The following is a 21,465-nucleotide window of genomic DNA, read 5'->3' on the forward strand; positions in this document are numbered from 1 at the left end:
GGCAATAACGTAACCCCGCTTTGACTGTCGAGAAGAAGTCTGCTTTAGAGCTTGTATCAGTGTGAGTCTTTCTGCTCCCCTCCAAACACACACAGAAAGGGGGGGGGGGGGCTGTCTGTGTGTGTGACAATTAGAAAGTTGTCCGGATCGAAGAGAAGAATATACGTACCGAGTTTAGTTACTGTAGGTAAAACTAATACCCCATTTTTGACTAAAGGTGGCGCTACTGAGCCCCTTACCACGCCCGTTTCTGAAACTTTGCACAAGTGTACTAGGCAATAAATGTGATATGCATGTTGAGTTTCATGCAATTTGAAGCATGTTAAGAGCCTCAAATGCATCCAAAAAGAATATAAAAGTTTAAAGCGTTGCCATGGCGACAGTATTAAAGATATCAATAATCCTTTCACAGGTCTACATCTGTCGTGTGTTTACATTATACAGATGAAGTTTGAAGCAAATCGGGTAAAAATAAGAGGGTGAATTCAAAGCATTTTGAAAGTGACACACTTCCTGCTGCCAGTTGGTGGCGCTATAACTTTGACTCACAATAGTCACATCCATGTGATCGGCCTCTTACAGCGAACACACTGCTGAAGTTTCATTAACCCTTTCGCACGTACGTTCTAAAATAGTCAGACTGTTAGCCTGGCGTGAGTTTTTTTCTGCGACCGTTATTTTGCAATCAATCGTGTTCTAATTTCCATGGAGACGCATGAACCTTGTCACGTGACATTTCGCAGTCAGAATGGCGCACACGATGGATAACCGTCTGCAGGTGAGTAGTTTGACTGTTTCGCTTTATTTTTTATTCCAAACCTCTCAAATAATTAGTTAGCGTGTACCGACTATGGTTGATATGGTTATGTTTATGTGTTCCCCCCCACTGCTTTGAATTTCGCTGGCACATGGTACTTTGCATCTCCCTCACAACAGCCGAGTGACAATCGGTGAGTAACGTTAGGCTATATTTTAGTTTTTAATTGTATTCTGAAGCATCTAGAATTATTTACAAGCATGCAATAAATATGAATAAAGAACGTAAAACGGACAGTGCTCAATAATGTGGTCGTTCACGTCATTACGGGTTGTTTGTCTGTCAACGCGCTGTTTTGCGCATTGCAAATAAATATGTTCAGTAATCCGTGCATTCAGGGGGTAAAGTCGGGGTTTAGTTATATGAATATACCAAAGCACATATTTGACGTTAAATCCTTTACATCGATTTTGTTAAATTATGTTTTCCTATATACAAAACAATCTGTGTGACCATATACAATTATATATATATATATGGTCACACCTCACTTATTAGCTTGCTCAAATGTTTGTTGGAAATATAATTTAAAGGGCTAGTTCACTTTAAAATGAAAATTCTTTCATCATTTACTCACCCTCAAGTTGTTTCAAACCTGTATGAATTATTTTCTTCTGCTGAACACAAAGGAAGATATTTTGAAGAATGTCAGTAACCAAACAGTCAACTGGAGCCATTGACTTCCGTAGTAGGAAAAAATATATACTATGGAAGTCAATGGGACCAGTTGACTGTTTGGTTACTGACATTCTTCAAAATATCTTCTTTTGTGTTCAGCAGAAGAAAGAAATTCATACAGGTTTGAAACAACTTGAGGGTGAGTAAATGATGAAAGAATTTTCCTTTTAAAGTGAACTAACCCTTTAAAGAAGTCATACCATGTAGATTTTCTCTGCTTTGCTAGTGAGAGACATTTATCAGTTTAGCATTATTCATAGAATTCAAACGTATGACATCTGTTAAAAAGAAATCACAAAATGTACACATTTCATGTATGTTTTATTTAATCTATTTTAATGTAAGTTAAATGTTTTTGTTTAATACAATACATTTATACTTACTAATATAATTACAAAACAGATAACAAATATATTTAAAATGAATAACAATCAAAATAGTATCATCATAAACAAACAAACAAAAATCTATAAATATACTCTAACTTGTGATAAATGTTTTTGTTTACAAACAAACTATTATACATACCTTTATACTTAATAATATAATTACAATAAATAATAATTTAAATAGTATCATCATAAATTAATTAATATACTCTGACTTTTTACAGGCTTAATAATGCTTCAGTGTGTGGTACTCCTCAAAACATGGGACAGCACACAAGGGAGTGTTGCATGGCACACACATGTGCTTGGTGAGGCGCCTCTGCTTGCCCTTGCGTGTGCTGGAGAGGCAGACCTTGCAGTGCCGCCTGGTCTTGCTGCCCTGGGAAGTGGTCTGAGGGACTTCAGATGGGAAATGCCTGGCTGTAAGGCGCAGAGGAGTGTCCAAGGCAGGACGCCCGCCTTTGGTTGGCCCGCGCAATGTGCTGTACTCCTCCAGCAGCCCTCTCATCAGGTTCGTCCTGAATTGTAGGGAGGTGATTTCCTTTCCTACTCACAGTAGAGCACATCATATAGGGAGTGAGGAGAATAGAATAGTATGTGACAGTGTGGTCTGTCTATTATTGTGAATTTGTTAAAGGGTTAGTTCACCCAAAAATGAAAATAATGTCATTAATGACTCACCCTCATGTCGTTCTAAGCCCGTAAGACCTCCGCTCATCTTCGGAACACAGTTTAAGATATTTTAGATTTAGTCCGAGAGCTTTCTGTCCCTCCATTGAAAATGTATATACGGTATACTGTCCATGTCCATAAAGGTAATAAAAACATCATCACAGTAGTCCATGTGACATCAGTGGGTTAGTTAGAAATTTTTGAAGCATCGAAAATACATTCTTGTCCAAAAATAACAAAAAACTACGACTTTATTCAGCATTGTATTCTCTTCCGGGTCTGTTGTCAATCTGCGTTCACGACTCCACAGTGACGCTGCTGGCGTAAGACGCTGCTGACGTGTTATCTGGTGCGCCCGAGCTTCGTTTACAGTCTGAGGGAGACGCACGATGTAAACAAAGCAATCTTCGCAAACATGTCTAAGGATTTCGACACAGAGGAAGACTTGCATTTTTTTGCCCATCCATATTTATTTGAACCCGAATACTACACGGACGAGATAACACGTCAGCAGCGTCTTACGTCAGCAGCGTCACTGCGGAGTCGTGAACGCAGATTGACAACAGACCCGGAAGAGAATACAATGCTGAATAAAGTCGTAGTTTTTGTTATTTTTGGACAAAAATGTATTTTCGATGCTTCAAAAATTTCTAACTAACCCACTGATGTCACATGGACTACTTTGATGATGTCTTTATTACCTTTCTGGACATGGACAGTATACCGTTCATACATTTTCAATGGAGGGACAGAAAGCTCTCGGACTAAATCTAAAATATCTTAAACTGTGTACCGAAGATGAACGGAGGTCTTACGGGCTTGGAACGACATGAGGGTGAGTCATTAATGACATTATTTTCATTTTTGGGTGAACTAACCCTTTAACACTTTAGATTACATTAATTAAAAATAATAATTAATTAAATAATTAATTAATAATCACTTTTTATCTTTATATTTATTATTCTCACCAGTAATTTGCCGGTAGACGATGTGGCTGTTGAGTAAAACAGTGTCAAGTACATGAAAAAAGATTTTCTTGTACCACTTGGTAGACTTTCTGGTGCATTCATGAAAACCGATCATCATATCAGCTTTGTCAACTGCCCCCATCTTCTTGTTATACTCCAGCACACAGACTGGCTTCATCCTTGGTTGCCCAGTGATGTGATCAAGCTTCCCTGTGGCTGCCATACCAGTTGGGTGGACTGTGGTAAGGACATGAACATCCCTCTTGTCATGCCATTTTACTGCCAACTGTGACCCATTCTCTTCGAATTCCACTTCACCTTTTTTCATCTTACAGGTGAACTTTGGCATCCCTTTCCTGTTTGCGCGCACAGTCCCACAAGCTCCAGTGCCAAGTGACAAGAGGTGCTGGAAAAGTGTGGGACTACTGTACCAGTTGTCCACATAAAGAACATGACATTTTCTTAGGTAAGGTGCTAGAAGTGTCATCACAACGGACCCAGAAATCCCAAGTCCTGGGTAATGTTGGATGTCAGTGGTAGATCCAGTGTAAATGATCATGTCCTCCACATAACCAGTTAGCACATCACACAAAACAAAAAACTTTACCCCAAATCTGTGCCGTTTAGATGGAATGAACTGACGAAATGCCAGCCTGCCTTTCCACTTCATCAGAGACTCATCCACACACAGATCCCTGTATGGCACAAAAATGCGATGAAAGGAGGAGGTGAGAGCAGTGAATATATTTCTGATTTTTTTCAGCGGGTCGTTGGAAACTGCTGTCGCATTGTTTGCGAAGTGAAGACAGCGGAGGAGCAGAAGGAAGCGATCCTGTGAGAACAAAGACCCAAAAAATGGGGTCAAGAGCATGGGGTCTGTGCTCCAGTAATCACGAAGTGATGGTTTTTTTATCACCCCCATTAAGAGAACTGACACTAAAAATGTGTACATTTCAGGGATATTTGTTGGAACCCATTTAACCAGCTTTCCTTTAATTTCCCTTTCTTGCAAGTCAGAGGCATAGCGGTTTGTTTCCTCCACAATTTCTCCCATGACATCTTCTGTGAGGAACATTTTAAAACAATTGACCTCACTGGGTGATTCTGGTGGATTTTGCACACCACAGAGCTGGTTGTCAAAATTGCCTGGGCCAGGAGGAATAAAAAGGTTGGTTGCCTGCCATAACAATGAGTTTACCTCTTCCTCATTTGGGACTGGTGTCGTCTCTTCATCTACAATGTTGTCAAGAGCTTCAAGGTTTGGGGGAAGATCTTCATCGCTGTCACTCTCTGCCTCGCTGTCAAAAATCTCCTCATCAGAATTAAAAAAAATGTCCTTAATTTCCTCACTTGTCAGTTGTCTTCTTTTATGTACATTTTCTGTCATTTTCTCTGAAGTTGGTGAGCTTGATGAAAGTTGTGTCTTTAAATGAGAACAAAGGCGAGTGTGAGGTAACGGTGACGTCAGCTCTTCATCATCAGCGGGAAAAAAAAGACTCGCAATGCATGACAGTTAAAATCTTTTTTATTTTTTTATACAAAATATTTACAAACTTGTAGTTATTAACATCGTTAAATATATGTAAGGGAACTCCTAATGTGATTTTAATACTTAGAGAGAGAAAAATATCATGTTAGTTGATCGGTAAGATATCACGGGCTATGGGCGCCGCCATTATTTGTTTACAACACTGATGGAGAGTTGGACTCGGAGCCTGCTGGATTTACAACATGCAAGATCATCCATGTCTCCCGAAATATATGACCGTAACCCCCGCTTCACTGCATCTCACGCGACGCTCCTGCTTGACGCTCATGCACTGCTCCTGGTGTGAATCCACTCATTGATCAACATGCACGCACGCCGAAAAAAATACGCGCTGCTCACGACGCGCTGACGCTTGCTGTGTGAAACGGCCGTTTTATCTACAAGGTGTGTTTGACTCGAATAAATATTAAGATTACATCATGTGTAAAAGGTTATTTTGCTGTTATACATATTAGTGCGCAATAATAAACTATATATTTGTTATTGTGTAATGTAATTTAAAGTGAATGAAACCTAAAATAAACATTAAAATACACTGAACAGTTGTGATAATGATGAGAACTGTGCACGTCCGTCTGTGGCTCAGTGCCAGTCAAAGCGGGAAAGCAGTAAAAGACAGACAGACAGACAGACACACACACACACACACACACAGAATGGCAGGGGGAACTCTGTCGGAGAGAGACAAAACCACATTCAAACCAAAATATCTGACTTCCTGTTGGTCGGAGCTAATGACTGTAAATGAGAAAGTTGTCCGGCTCGATAAGCACAATATACATACCGAGTTTTGTGACTGTAGGTAAAAATAACCCCCCCACTTTAGTCAAAAGCATCTTGAAAGTAACACACTTCCTGCTGCCAGTTGGTGGCGCTATAACTTTGACTCACATTAGTTACATCCATGTGATCACCCTCTTACAAAAAACACACTACTGAAGTTTCATCAAGATCAGTTAATGTATGAAGACGTTATAACACATCGTGTTTCTCTTTTCTCGCCATAAATTCGTTTCCTCGCCACGGCCAAACCGTTCGAGATATCAAAAATCCGTCCGCAATTTTGCATCCTCCATGTCTTGACTTCATGTTGACTGAGTTTGGTGGCGATCGAAAGAATTTTCTAGGAGGAGTATATAAAATTCCAGGGGGATTCGTTTTTAAACAACCCATAATAGCCGACTTCCTGTTGGACTGGCGTAAAACTTAGAGCACGAAAGTTGTTCGGCCCGATTAAATCTATATGTGTACCGAGTTTCATATTATTACATGCAAACGTGTTTGATATATGGACCAAGTTTTCGGACCACGTTCAAGGGGGCGCTGTTGAGCTCCCCTGCCACGCCCGGGTACCAGCTTCAGGCCGGCCCTGATGGCCGCAGGTTCTGACCTGTGTGCAAAGTTTCAAGAGTTTTCGAGCACGTTAAGGGCCCCAAAAGTGCCCGAGAAGTCCCACACAGCAGAGAAAGGGTTAAACTAAACTAGCCCCCCTCCTCACACACACACACACATACACAGATCCCCCCCTCCCCTCCCCACCCCACACAGACAGACACACACACACAGAATGGCAGAGAGACAGAGAGAGACACAATTCACATTCAAACCACAATATCTGACTTTCTGTTGGTCGGAGCTAATGACTGTAAATTAGAAAGTTGTTCGGCTTGATAAGATCAATATACACGCTGAGTTTTGTAACTGTAGGTAAAACTATAACTAAGTTATAACACACTTTATGCATCCTTTTTTAATCATAAATTCGTTTCCTCGCCACGGCCAAACCGTTCGAGATATCAAAAATCCGTCCGCAATTTAGCATCCTCCATGTCTTGACTTCATGCACACCGAGTTTCGTGGTCATCGGATGAATTCTCTGGGAGAAGTGTTTCAAATGCCAGAACATACGTTTCCATACAGCCCATAATAGCCGACTTCCTGTTGGACTGGCGTAAAACTTAGAGCACGAAAGTTGTTCGGCCCGATGAGATCTATATGTGTACCGAGTTTCATATTATTACATGCAAGCGTGTTTGATATATGGACATGTTTTTGAATCCCATTCCAGGGGGCGCTGGCGAGCCCCCCTGCCACGCCCGGGTACCAGCTTCAGTCGGGCCCTGATGGCCGCGGGTTCTGACATTTGTGCAAAGTTTCAAGAGTTTTTGAGCACGTTAAGGGCCCCAAAAGTGCCCGAGAAGTCCCACACAGCAGAGAAAGGGTTAAAATAAAGCCCCCCTCCTCTCTCACACACACAGACACTGAGAGAGACTGGCAAAATTCCCATCAAATCACATTCAAACCAAAATATCTGACTTCCTGTTGGTCGGAGCTACTGACTGTCAATTAGAAAGTTGTCCGGATCGGGGAGATAAATATAGATACTGATTTTTGTTACTGTAGGTAAAACTAATACCCCATTTTTGACTAAAGGTGGCGCTACTGAGCCCCTTACCACGCCCGTTTCTGAAACTGTGCACAAGTGTACTAGGCAATAAATGTAAAGTGTCTGTTGAGTTTCATGCAATTTGAAGTATGCTAAGAGTCTCAAAAACTTTAAAAAAGAATATTAAAGTTTGATGCGTTGCCATGGCGACAGTATTAAAGATATCAATAATCCTTTCACAGGTCTACATCTGCCGTGTGTTTACATTATACAGATGAAGTTTGAAGCAAATCGGTAAAAATAAGAGGGTGATTTCAAAGCATTTTGAAAGTGACACACTTCCTGCTGCCAGTTGGTGGCGCTATAACTTTGACTCACAATAGTCACATCCATGTGATCGGCCTCTTACAGCGAACACAATGCTGAAGTTTCATCAAGATCAGTTAATGTATGAGGATGTTATAACACACTTCCTGTTTCCAATATTCGCCATAAATTTGTTTCCTCGCCACGGCCAAACCGTTCGAGATATCAAAAATCCCCTCGCAATTTATCATCCTCCATGTCTTGACTTCATGCACACCGAGTTTCGTGGTCATCGGATGAATTCTCTGGGAGAAGTGTTTCAAATGCCAGAACATGCGTTTCCATACAGCCCATAATAGCTGACTTCCTGTTGGGCTGGCGTAAAACTTAGAGCACGAAAGTTGTTCGGCCCGATGAGATCTATATGTGTACCGAGTTTCATATTATTACATGCAAGCGTGTTTGATATATGGACATGTTTTTGAATCCCATTCCAGGGGGCGCTGGCGAGCCCCCCTGCCACGCCCGGGTACCAGCTTCAGTCGGGCCCTGATGGCCGCGAGTTCTGACATTTGTGCAAAGTTTCAAGAGTTTTTGAGCACGTTAAGGCCCCCAAAAGTGCCCAAAAGGTAGTAAAATAATAATAAATATATATATATAAATAAATAAATATAGCTGCAAGCAGCGATTACGGGCCCAAGCCGGTGGCACCGCCACCCTGGTGCCTTTAGTTACACTAAAGGCACCGGGCTGGCGCTGCCACCGGCTTGGGCCCTCCATCGCTGCTTGCTGCTATATTTATTTATTTATATATATATATATATATATATATATATATATATATATATATAAAAAGCCGCCACCCCGTTGCCTTTCGGGTTCCTGTGCACGACGGGCAATAACGTAACCCCGCTTTGACTGTCGAGAAGAAGTCTGCTTTAGAGCTTGTATCAGTGTGAGTCTTTCTGCTCCCCTCCAAACACACACAGAAAAGGGGGGGGCCGAGTTTCATATTATTACATGCAAACGTGTTTGATATATGGACCAAGTTTTCGGACCACGTTCAAGGGGGCGCTGTTGTCCCGCCCCCTCTCAGAAAATAGCTACATAAAACTGACATCACTGAGCTATTTGCATTTAAAAGTAGGCTATAGCCTGTTAAAATGGCACAAAGGCATTGCTCAGTTCAACGTGTTGGGAAATCGGGCATTTTGTCCCGCGTCAGCTTTTATTCAAAAGTTAATAACGCGCTCAACATTCAAAAGGTAAATAAGGATTTCCCACTTTCATCTCTGCCTGCAGACTGAGCTCATGCGTCATCCTCGCACCAGTTATTCATCCAATAAAGTGTAGGCTAGATACTAGACCTATGTATTTCATAGAAAATTGTGTCTAGTAGCCTAGGCTACTATATAAATTACAAAGGTTTAATTGGCATCTTTATTTCAAACGAACCGACCGACCGCGACCCGAATATCATTAAAAATATTTTTGGATGACTCGTAACCGCGGGTAACCGCGGATGACCGCAGGCACCCGCTCATTTTGGATCAACCCGCGCATCACTGGTTCTGACCTGTGTGCAAAATTTCAAGAGTTTTCGAGCACGTTAAGGCCCCCAAAAGTGCCCGAGATTTTGCACACAGCAGAGAAAGGGTTAAACTAAACTAGCCCCCCTCCTCACACACACACACATACACAGATCCCCCCTCCCCTCCCCACCCCACACAGACAGACACACACACACAGAATAGCAGAGAGACAGAGAGAGACACAATTCACATTCAAACCACAATATCTGACTTTCTGTTGGTCGGAGCTAATGACTGTAAATTAGAAAGTTGTTCGGCTTGATAAGATCAAAACACACGCTGAGTTTTGTAACTGTAGGCAAAACTATAACTAAGTTATAACACACTTTATGCATCCTTTTTTAATCATAAATTTGTTTCCTCGCCACGGCCAAACCGTTCGAGATATCAAAAATCCGTCCGCAATTTAACATCCTCCATGTCTTGACTTCATGCACACCGAGTTTCGTGGTCATCAGATGAATTCTCTGGGAGAAGTGTTTCAAATGCCAGAACATGCGTTTCCATACAGCCCATAATAGCCGACTTCCTGTTGGACTGGCGTAAAACTTAGAGCACGAAAGTTGTTCGGCCCGATGAGATCTATATGTGTACCGAGTTTCATATTATTACATGCAAGCGTGTTTGATATATGGACATGTTTTTGAATCCCATTCCAGGGGGCGCTGCCGAGCCCCCCTGCCACGCCCGGGTCCCAGCTTCAGCCTGGCCCTAATGGCCGCGGGTTCTGACATTTGTGCAAAGTTTCAAGAGTTTTTGAGCACGTTAAGGCCCCCAAAAGTGCCCAAAAGGTAGTAAAATAATAATAATAAAGAAGAATAATAATAATAATAAATAATAATCCGAAGGAAAACAATAGGGCCTTCGCCTTTTCAAGGCTTGGGCCCTAATAATAATAATAAAGAAGAAGAAGAAGAATAATAATCCTTAGAAAAACAATAGGGCCTTCGCCTTTTCAAGGCTTGGGCCCTAATTATAAAGAAATATATATATATAAATAAATATAGCCGCAAGCAGCGATTACGGACCCTTTAAGGCACCAGGGTGGCGGTGCCACCGGCTTGGGCCCGTAATCGCTGCTTGCGGCTATATTTATTTATATATATATATATATATATATATATATAAAACCGCCACCCCGGTGCCTTAGATTTCCTGTGCACAACGGGCAATAACGTAACTCTGCTTTGACTGTCGAGAAGAAGTCTGCTTTAGAGCTTGCATCAGTGTGGGTTTTGCAAAAGTGCGCATTGAGGGCACATATAAGAAAAAAATTTATATATATATATATATATTAGTGTTGTCAAAAGACCCGGTACTTCGGTACCATTTCGGTACTAAAAAAATTAAATGGTAACGGTACCAGCTTTTCTTAAGTACCGGTGTAAATTCATCATTTCATAAATTCGTTTCCTCGCCATGGCCAAACCGTTCGAGATATCAAAAATCCATCCGCAATTTAGCATCCTATTCTAGCATGATTTACCTTGATTTACCATGTTATAGGATGATTTACCATGATATACCACATTATAGAATGATTTACCAGGATTCTAGCATGATTTACCTTATTTACTATGATTTTCCATGTTTCTAGCTTTAATAACCATGATTTACCACGTTGCTAGTAATTATGTGAAGCATCAGAACAAATGAAGTGATAAACTGACAAAATATGATTGTGTTATAATAGTAATTGTTATATAAGGGATTTTTTTTAGTGTCTAAATAAATGAATGCAAAAGCACATGTGAAAAGACTATTAATAAGAAGAATGTCCAGCAGAGGGCAGTAGAAGACCACTTATTGACTCACTTTCATTTTACAAGTCTTGATGTTTACCAGTATTTTGCACCAAAGCAAACCAGTTTTTGCATGTTAACTCCATTATGCATGCTTACACACATTACACGTCCATCATAATAACAAATATATAGCTTTAAGCATTTGTTTGTTAGCCAATGCTGAAAGCTGATAAAAAGATTACAAATATAATCCTGCTGCTCTCTCTAGTGGACAACAGTGTTATTACAGCCTCCATCTTACAGTTGAAGTGAATGAATGAATGGAAATTTGGTTTCTCACATATATTTTGGGAACGAGAGAGCGAAAAAATCTGAAACTCGGAGCTTAGATAGTGCTTGAGGTGCCCTGTGTAATGAGACCATCCCAGTGTTGGTGGGCGATTGGGGCCGGGAGTTATTCCCGTTCAAATGCAAACATTTTTTGGCTTATATCTCGGGAATGCCCAGGCCAAATCGCACCAAAATCGAATCGAAGCTAGGTGAGGACAGGCCCTTTCCAACAAGCTATTCAACAAGGATCGGGGTGGTCTGGTTCGGGAGTTACAGCCGATAAAAGGTTGGAGGTCTCGTGATTTTGCGATCGCCGGGGGGGGGCGTTCCCGAGCTCCGCGACAATATATTTCGATCAAGAGCCTGGAGAGGACCTTACCATCAAAATTTGAGCGCGCAACGACTTTCCGTTTTCGAGTTATGAGTGAATTTGTACTTGGCCACCGTTATACTTTCGCTTTCAGGCTTCCCATTTCTCAGTGTGACACAATTGTCAATAGTAATACAACAATAGATGAATTTTGATCAAATGTCATTGTAAATGTTAAAATACTGATTTTATAAAGTCTAAATATGAATTATATAACAATATTAGGGAGTAGTATGATGAAGAGACAGCAGGGGGCAGTATAATACCACTTATTGGCTCTATCTTTTTAACAAATCCCTCACACCCCAAACACACTAACAGAGGGAGGGGGGAGAAAATCCTCCACAAGTCCACATTCAAACAAAAATATCTGACTTCCTGTTGGTCGGAGCTAATGAGTGTAAATTAGAAAGTTGTCCGGATCGAAGAGAAGAATATACGTACCGAGTTTGGTTACTGTAGGTAAAACTAATACCCCATTTTTGACTAAAGGTGGCGCTACTGAGCCCCTTACCACGCCCGTTTCTGAAACTTCGCACAAGTGTACTAGGCAATATGTGTGATATGCATGTTGAGTTTCATGCAATTTGAAGCATGTTAAGAGCCTCAAATGCATCCAAAAAGAATATAAAAGTTTAAAGCGTTGCCATGGCGACAGTATTAAAGATATCAATAATCCTTTCACAGGTCTACATCTGCCGTGTGTTTACATTATACAGATGAAGTTTGAAGCAAATCGGGTAAAAATAAGAGGGTGAATTCAAACCATTTTGAAAGTGACACACTTCCTGCTGCCAGTTGGTGGCGCTATAACTTTGACTCACAATAGTCACATCCACATCCATCGCTCTTACAGCGAACACACTGCTGAAGTTTCATCAAGATCAATTAATGTATGAGGATGTTATAACACACTTCCTGTTTCCAATATTCGCCATAAATTCGTTTCCTCGCCACGGCCAAACCGTTCGAGATATCAAAAATCCCCTCGCAAGTTTTCATCCTCAATGTCTTGACTTCATGCACACCGAGTTTCGTGGCGATTGGTTGAATCGTCTAGGAGGAGTATTTTAAATTCCATTGAATGCGTTTTTCTAACTACCCCAAATAGCCGACTTCCTGTTGGGCTGGGGTAAAAAGTCCGAGCACGAAGGATATATGAACCGGTGAGATCTATAAGTGTACCGAGTTTCATATTATTTCATGCAAGCGTGTTTGATTTATGGACCAAGTTTTCGGACCCCGTTCCAGGGGGCGCTGTCGAGCCCCCCTGCCACGCCCGGGTACCAGCTTCAGTCCGGCTCTAATGGCCGCGGGTTCTGACATTTGTGCAAAGTTTCAAGAGTTTTTGAGCACGTTAAGGCCCCCAAAAGCCCCCAAACCCTTGAAGAACAATAATAATAAATATATATATATAAATAAATATAGCCGCAAGCAGCGATTACGGGCCCAAGCCTGTGGCACCGCCACCCCGGTGCCTTTAGTTGCACTAAAGGCACCAGGGTGGCGGTGCCACCGGCTTGGGCCCTCCATCGCTGCTTGCGGCTATATTTATTTATATATATATATATATATATATATATATATATATATATATATATATAAAAAAAAACCGCCACCCCGGTGCCTTTAGATTTCCTGTGCACAACGGGCAATAACGTAACTCTGCTTTGACTGTCGAGAAGAAGTCTGCTTTAGAGCTTGCATCAGTGTGGTTTTTGCAAAAGTGCGCATCGAGGGCACCAACCCGATCTCACGGCAATTCGTACGAATTTTACGAGGTGGCTAATTCGTACCAATTCATACGACCTCACTCGTACGAATTTGTACGTTTTTTGCTAAATCGTACATATTTTACGATTTGCCAAAATCGTATGAATTCATACGAATGACCTACTCCTGACCCCGCCCCTAAACCCAACCGTCACGTGGGTTTAGACAAATCGTACAAATTCGTACGAGTGAGGTCGTACAAATTCGTACGAATTAGCCACCTTTTAATCACTCGTACAAATTCGTACGAATTGGTCGTGAGATAGCGTTGAGGGCACATATAAGAAAAAAAATTATATATATATATATATTAGTGTTGTCAAAAGACCCGGTACTTCGGTACCATTTCGGTACTAAAAAAATTAAATGGTAACGGTACCAGCTTTTCTTAAGTACCGGTGTAAATTCATAATTTCATAAATTTGTTTCCTCGCCACGGCCAAACCGTTCGAGATATCAAAAATCCGTCCGCAATTTAGCGTCCTATTCTAGCATGATTTACCTTAATTTACCATGTTATAGGATGATTTACCATGATATACCACATTCTAGAATGATTTTCCATGTTTCTAGCTTTAATAACCATGTTTTACCACGTTGCTAGTAATTATGTGAAGCATCAGAACAAATGAAGTGATAAACTGACAAAATATGATTGTGTTATAATAGTAATTGTTATATAAGGGATTTTTTTGTGTCTAAATAAATGAATGCAAAAGCACATGTGAAAAGACTATTAATAAGTAGAATGTCCAGCAGAGGGCAGTAGAAGACCACTTATTGGCTCACTTTCATTTTACAAGTCTTGATTTTTACCAGTATTTTGCACCAAAGCAAACCAGTTTTTGCATGTTAACTCCATTATGCATGCTTACACACATTACACGTCCATCATAATAACAAATATATAGCTTTAAGCATTTGTTTGTTAGCCAATGCTGAAAGCTGATAAAAAGATTACAAATATAATCCTGCTGCTCTCTCTAGTGGACGACAGTGTTATTACAGCCTCCATCTTACAGTTGAAGTGAATGAATGAATGAATGCCCTGTGTAATGAGACCATCCCAGTGTTGGTGGGCGATTGGGGCCAGGAGTTATTCCCGTTCAAATGCAAACATTTTTTGGCTTATATCTCGGGAATGCCCAGGCCAAATCGCACCAAAATCGAATCGAAGCTAGGTGAGGACAGGCCCTTTCCAACAAGCTATTCAACAAGGATCGGGGTGGTCTGGTTCGGGAGTTACAGCCGATAAAAGGTTGGAGGTCTCGTGATTTTGCGATCGCCGGGGGGGGGCGTGGCCATCGTTATACTTTCGCTTTCAGGCTTCCCATTTCTCAGTGTGACACAATTGTCAATAGTAATACTACAATAGATGAATTTTGATCAAATGTCATTGTAAATGTTAAAATTCTGATTTTATAAAGTCTAAATATGAATTATATAACAATATTAGGGAGTAGTATGATGAAGAGACAGCAGGGGGCAGTATAATACCACTTATTGGCTCTATCATTTTAACAAATCCCTCACACACTAACAGAGACAGAGAGAGAGAGGGAGGGGGGGGAAGAAAATCCTCCACAAGTCCACATTCAAACAAAAATATCTGACTTCCTGTTGGTCGGAGCTAATGAGTGTAAATTAGAAAGTTGTCCGGCTCGAGGAGAAGAATATCCATACTGATTTTTGTTACTGTAGGTAAAACTAATACCCCATTTTTGACTAAAGGTGGCGCTACTGAGCCCCTTACCACGCCCGTTTCTGAAACTTCGCACAAGTGTACTAGGCAATAAATGTGATATGCATGTTGAGTTTCATGCAATTTGAAGCATGTTAAGAGCCTCAAATGCATCCAAAAAGAATATAAAAGTTTAAAGCGTTGCCATGGCGACAGTATTAAAGATATCAATAATCCTTTCACAGGTCTACATCTGTCGTGTGTTTACATTATACAGATGAAGTTTGAAGCAAATCGGGTAAAAATAAGAGGGTGAATTCAAAGCATTTTGAAAGTGACACACTTCCTGCTGCCAGTTGGTGGCGCTATAACTTTGACTCACAATAGTCACATCCATGTGATCGGCCTCTTACAGCGAACACACTGCTGAAGTTTCATCAAGATCAGTTAATGTATGAGGATGTTATAACACACTTCCTGTTTCCAATATTCGCCATAAATTCGTTTCCTCGCCACGGCCAAACCGTTTGAGATATCAAAAATCCCCTCGCAAGTTTTCATCCTCAATGTCTTGACTTCATGCACACCGAGTTTCGTGGTGATTGGTTGAATCGTCTAGGAGGAGTATTTTAAATTCCATTGAATGCGTTTTTCTAACTACCCCAAATAGCCGACTTCCTGTTGGGCTGGGGTAAAAAGTCAGAGCACGAAGGATATATGAACCGATGAGATCTATAAGTGTACCGAGTTTCATATTATTTCATGCAAGCGTGTTTGATTTATGGACCAAGTTTTCGGACCCCGTTCCAGGGGGCGCTGTCGAGCCCCCCTGCCACGCCCGGGTACCAGCTTCAGTCCGGCTCTAATGGCCGCAGGTTCTGACCCGTGTGCAAAGTTTCAAGAGTTTTTGAGTATGTTAAGGGCCCCAAAAGCCCCCAAACCCTTGAAGAACAATAATAATAAATAATAATAATAAATAATAATCCTTTGGAAAACAATAGGGCCTTCACCTTTTCAAGGCTTGGGCCCTAATAATCCTTTGGAAAACAATAGGGCCTTCGCCTTTTCAAGGCTTGGGCCCTAAATATATATATATATATATAAATAAATATAGCTGCAAGCAGCGATTACGGGCCCAAGCCGGTGGCACCGCCACCCTGGTGCCTTTAGTTACACTAAAGGCACCGGGCTGGCGCTGCCACCGGCTTGGGCCCTCCATCGCTGCTTGCAGCTATATTTATTTATATATATATATATATATATATATATATATATATATATATATATATATATATATAAAAGCCGCCACCCCGTTGCCTTTCGGGTTCCTGTGCACGACGGGCAATAACGTAACCCCGCTTTGACTGTCGAGAAGAAGTCTGCTTTAGAGCTTGTATCAGTGTGAGTCTTTCTGCTCCCCTCCAAACACACACAGAAAAGGGGGGGCTGTCTGTGTGTGTGCCCTGACCTGTGTGCAAAGTTTCAAGAGTTTTCGAGCACGTTAAGGGCCCCAAAAGTGCCCGAGAAGTCCCACACAGCAGAGAAAGGGTTAAACTAAACTAGCCCCCCTCCTCACACACACACACACACACACACACATACACAGATCCCCCCCTCCCCTCCCCACCCCACACAGACAGACACACACACACAGAATGGCAGAGAGACAGAGAGAGACACAATTCACATTCAAACCACAATATCTGACTTTCTGTTGGTCGGAGCTAATGACTGTAAATTAGAAAGTTGTTCGGCTTCATAAGATCAATATACACGATGAGTTTTGTAACTGTAGGTAAAACTATAACTAAGTTATAACACACTTTATGCATCCTTTTTTAATCATAAATTTGTTTCCTCGCCACGGCCAAACCGTTCGAGATATCAAAAATCCGTCTGCAATTTAGCATCCTCCATGTCTTGACTTCATGCACACCGAGTTTCGTGGTCATCGGATGAATTCTCTGGGAGAAGTGTTTCAAATGCCAGAACATGCGTTTCCATACAGCCCATAATAGCCGACTTCCTGTTGGACTGGCGTAAAACTTAGAGCACGAAAGTTGTTCGGCCCGATGAGATCTATATGTGTACCGAGTTTCATATTATTACATGCAAGCGTGTTTGATATATGGACATGTTTTTGAATCCCATTCCAGGGGGCGCTGCCGAGCCCCCCTGCCACGCCCGGGTACCAGCTTCAGTCGGGCCCTGATGGCCGCGGGTTCTGACATTTGTGCAAAGTTTCAAGAGTTTTTGAGCACGTTAAGGGCCCCAAAAGTGCCCGAGAAGTCCCACACAGCAGAGAAAGGGTTAAAATAAAGCCCCCCTTCTCTCTCACACACACAGACACTGAGAGAGACTGGCAAAATTCCCATCAAATCACATTCAAACCAAAATATCCGACTTCCTGTTGGTCGGAGCTAATGACTGTCAATTAGAAAGTTGTCCGGATCGGGGAGATAAATATAGATACCGATTTTTGTTACTGTAGGTAAAACTAATACCCCATTTTTGACTAAAGGTGGCGCTACTGAGCCCCTTACCACGCCCGTTTCTGAAACTGTGCACAAGTGTACTAGGCAATAAATGTAAAGTGTCTGTCGAGTTTCATGCAATTTGAAGTATGCTAAGAGTCTCAAAAACTTTAAAAAAGAATATTAAAGTTTGATGCGTTGTCATGGCGACAGTATTAAAGATATCAATAATCCTTTCACAGGTCTACATCTGCCGTGTGTTTACATTATACAGATGAAGTTTGAAGCAAATCGGTAAAAATAAGAGGGTGATTTCAAAGCATTTTGAAAGTGACACACTTCCTGCTGCCAGTTGGTGGCGCTATAACTTTGACTCACAATAGTCACATCCATGTGATCGGCCTCTTACAACAAACACACTGCTGAAGTTTCATCAAGATCAATTAATGTATGAGGATGTTATAACACACTTCCTGTTTCCAATATTCGCCATAAATTTGTTTCCTCGCCACGGCCAAACCGTTCGAGATATCAAAAATCCCCTCGCAATTTAGCATCCTCCATGTCTTGACTTCATGCACACCGAGTTTCGTGGTCATCGGATGAATTCTCTGGGAGAAGTGTTTCAAATGCCAGAACATGCGTTTCCATACAGCCCATAATAGCCGACTTCCTGTTGGACTGGCGTAAAACTTAGAGCACGAAAGTTGTTCGGCCCGATGAGATCTATATGTGTACCGAGTTTCATATTATTACATGCAAGCGTGTTTGATATATGGACATGTTTTTGAATCCCATTCCAGGGGGCGCTGCCGAGCCCCCCTGCCACGCCCGGGTCCCAGCTTCAGTCGGGCCCTGATGGCCGCGGGTTCTGACATTTGTGCAAAGTTTCAAGAGTTTTTGAGCACGTTAAGGCCCCCAAAAGTGCCCAAAAGGTAGTAAAATAATAATAATAATAATAAATATAGCTGCAAGCAGCGATTACGGGCCCAAGCCGGTGGCACCGCCACCCTGGTGCCTTTAGTTACACTAAAGGCACCGGGCTGGCGCTGCCACCGGCTTGGGCCCGTAATCGCTGCTTGCAGCTATATTTATTTATATATATATATATATATATATATATATATATATATATATATATATATATATATATATAAAAAGCCGCCACCCCGTTGCCTTTCGGGTTCCTGTGCACGACGGGCAATAACGTAACCCCGCTTTGACTGTCGAGAAGAAGTCTGCTTTAGAGCTTGTATCAGTGTGAGTCTTTCTGCTCCCCTCCAAACACACACAGAAAAGGGGGGGCTGTCTGTGTGTGTGCCCTCCCTCCCCACACACACACACACACACACACACACACACACACACACACACACAGAGAGAATGGCAGGGGGATCTCAGTCAGAGAGAGACAAAACCACATTCAAACCAAAATATCTGACTTCCTGTTGGTAGGAGCTAATGACTGTAAATGAGAAAGTTGTCCGGATCGATAAGCACAATATACAGACCGAGTTTTGTGACTGTAGGTAAAAATAACCCCACCACTTTAGTCAAAAGTATCTTGAAAGTAACACACTTCCTGCTGCCAGTTGGTGGCGCTATAACTTTGACTCACAATAGTCACATCCATGTGATCGCCCTCTTACAACAAACACACTGCTGAAGTTTCATCAAGATCAATAAATGTATGAAGACGTTATAACACATCGTGTTTTTCTTTTCTCGCCATAACTTCGTTTCCTCGCCATGGCCAAACCATTCGAGATATCAAAAATCCGTCTGCAATTTAGCGTCCTCAATGTCTTTACTTCATGCTGACCGAGTTTGGTGGCGATAGGATAATTTTACTTGGAGGAGTAAATAAAATTCCAGGGGCGTGCGTTTTCATACAACCCATAATAGCCGACTTCCTGTTGGGCTGGCGTAAAACTTAGAGCACGAAAGTTGTTCGGCCCGATGAGATCTATATGTGTACCGAGTTTCATACTAATTCATGCAATATTCAGTTTGATATATGGACCAAGTTTTCGGACCCCGTTAAAGGGGGCGCTGTTGAGCCCCCCTGCCACGCCCGGGTACCAGCTTCAGCCCGGCCCTGATGGCCGCAGGTTCTGACCTGTGTGCAAAGTTTCAAGAGTTTTCGAGCACGTTAAGGGCCCCAAAAGTGGCCGAGAAGTCCCACACAGCAGAGAAAGGGTTAAAATAAAGCCCCCCTCCTCTCTCACACACACAGACACTGAGAGAGACTGGCAAAATTCCCATCAAATCACATTCAAACCGAAATATCTGACTTCCTGTTGGTCGGAGCTAATGACTGTAAATTAGAAAGTTGTTCGGCTTGATAATATCAATATACACGCTGAGTTTTGTAACTGTAGGTAAAACTATAACTAAGTTATAACACACTTTATGCATCCTTTTTTAATCATAAATTCGTTTCCTCGCCACGGCCAAACCGTTCGAGATATCAAAAATCCGTCCGCAATTTAGCATCCTCCATGTCTTGACTTCATGCACACCGAGTTTCGTGGTCATCGGATGAATTCTCTGGGAGAAGTGTTTCAAATGCCAGAACATGCGTTTCCATACAGCCCATAATAGCCGACTTCCTGTTGGACTGGCGTAAAACTTAGAGCACGAAAGTTGTTCGGCCCGATGAGATCTATATGTGTACCGAGTTTCATATTATTACATGCAAGCGTGTTTGATATATGGACATGTTTTTGAATCCCATTCAAGGGGGCGCTGTTGAGCTCCCCTGCCACGCCCGGGTATCAGCTTCAGTCGGGCCCTGATGGCCGCGGGTTCTGACATTTGTGCAAAGTTTCAAGAGTTTTTGAGCACGTTAAGGCCCCCAAAAGTGCCCAAAAGGTAGTAAAATAATAATAATAAATATATATATATATATATAAATAAATATAGCTGCAAGCAGCGATTACGGGCCCAAGCCGGTGGCACCGCCACCCCGGTGCCTTTAGTTACACTAAAGGCACCGAGGTGGCGGTGCCACCGGCTTGGGCCCTCCATCGCTGCTTGCAGCTATATTTATTTATATATATATATATATATATAAACCGCCACCCCGGTGCCTTTAGGGTTCCTGTGCACGACGGGCAATAACGTAACTCCGCTTTGACTGTCGAGAAGAAGTCTGCTTTAGAGCTTGCATCAGTGTGGGTTCTGCAAAAGTGCGCATCGAGGGCACATATCAACCACAAAGTATGCGTGAGCACCCTTCTGAAACCTAAAATGAAAAATTAGACACCCTACAGTCTCATGGACTTAACGGTAACGGACACATGAAATCAGCAGCCATTGTAAGTACACAAGACCAAAAATTAATATGAAGTGTGGTATATATATTCATTGAAATTACTGTACTTTAAAACACTTGTTTAAAAGAAAAAACACATGTATACATAGTATAAAACACTAGATGCCACAATATACCTATTTTTAATAGAGTCTTTCTGCCCCCCTCCCCACACACACAGAGACAGGGGGGCTGTCTGTGTGTGTGCCCTCCCTCCCCTCCCCACACAGACACACACGGGGGGGGAGTGTCAGACAGACAGACAGACAAACACACACACACACACACACACACACACAGAATGGCAGGGGGAACTCTGTCGGAGAGAGACAAAACCACATTCAAACCAAAATATCTGACTTCCTGTTGGTCGGAGCTAATGACTGTAAATGAGAAAGTTGTCCGGCTCGATAAGC

General features: G+C 41.9%; 1 long non-coding RNA gene across 1 annotated transcript; it reads left to right on the plus strand.

Annotated features, from left to right (window-relative positions):
* Positions 1-694: 694 nt before the first annotated feature.
* LOC307008447 lies at positions 695-4,677 on the plus strand. Its single transcript, XR_013799821.1, has 6 exons — positions 695-778; positions 937-950; positions 2,109-2,395; positions 3,688-3,769; positions 3,863-3,993; positions 4,155-4,677. It is a non-coding gene; the product is annotated as an uncharacterized lncRNA (long non-coding RNA).
* Positions 4,678-21,465: the final 16,788 nt, after the last annotated feature.

This window comes from Phoxinus phoxinus, assembly GCF_949152265.1.
Source record: "Phoxinus phoxinus genome assembly, chromosome: 12".
In the NCBI taxonomy this organism is placed as follows: Eukaryota; Metazoa; Chordata; class Actinopteri; order Cypriniformes; family Leuciscidae; genus Phoxinus; species Phoxinus phoxinus.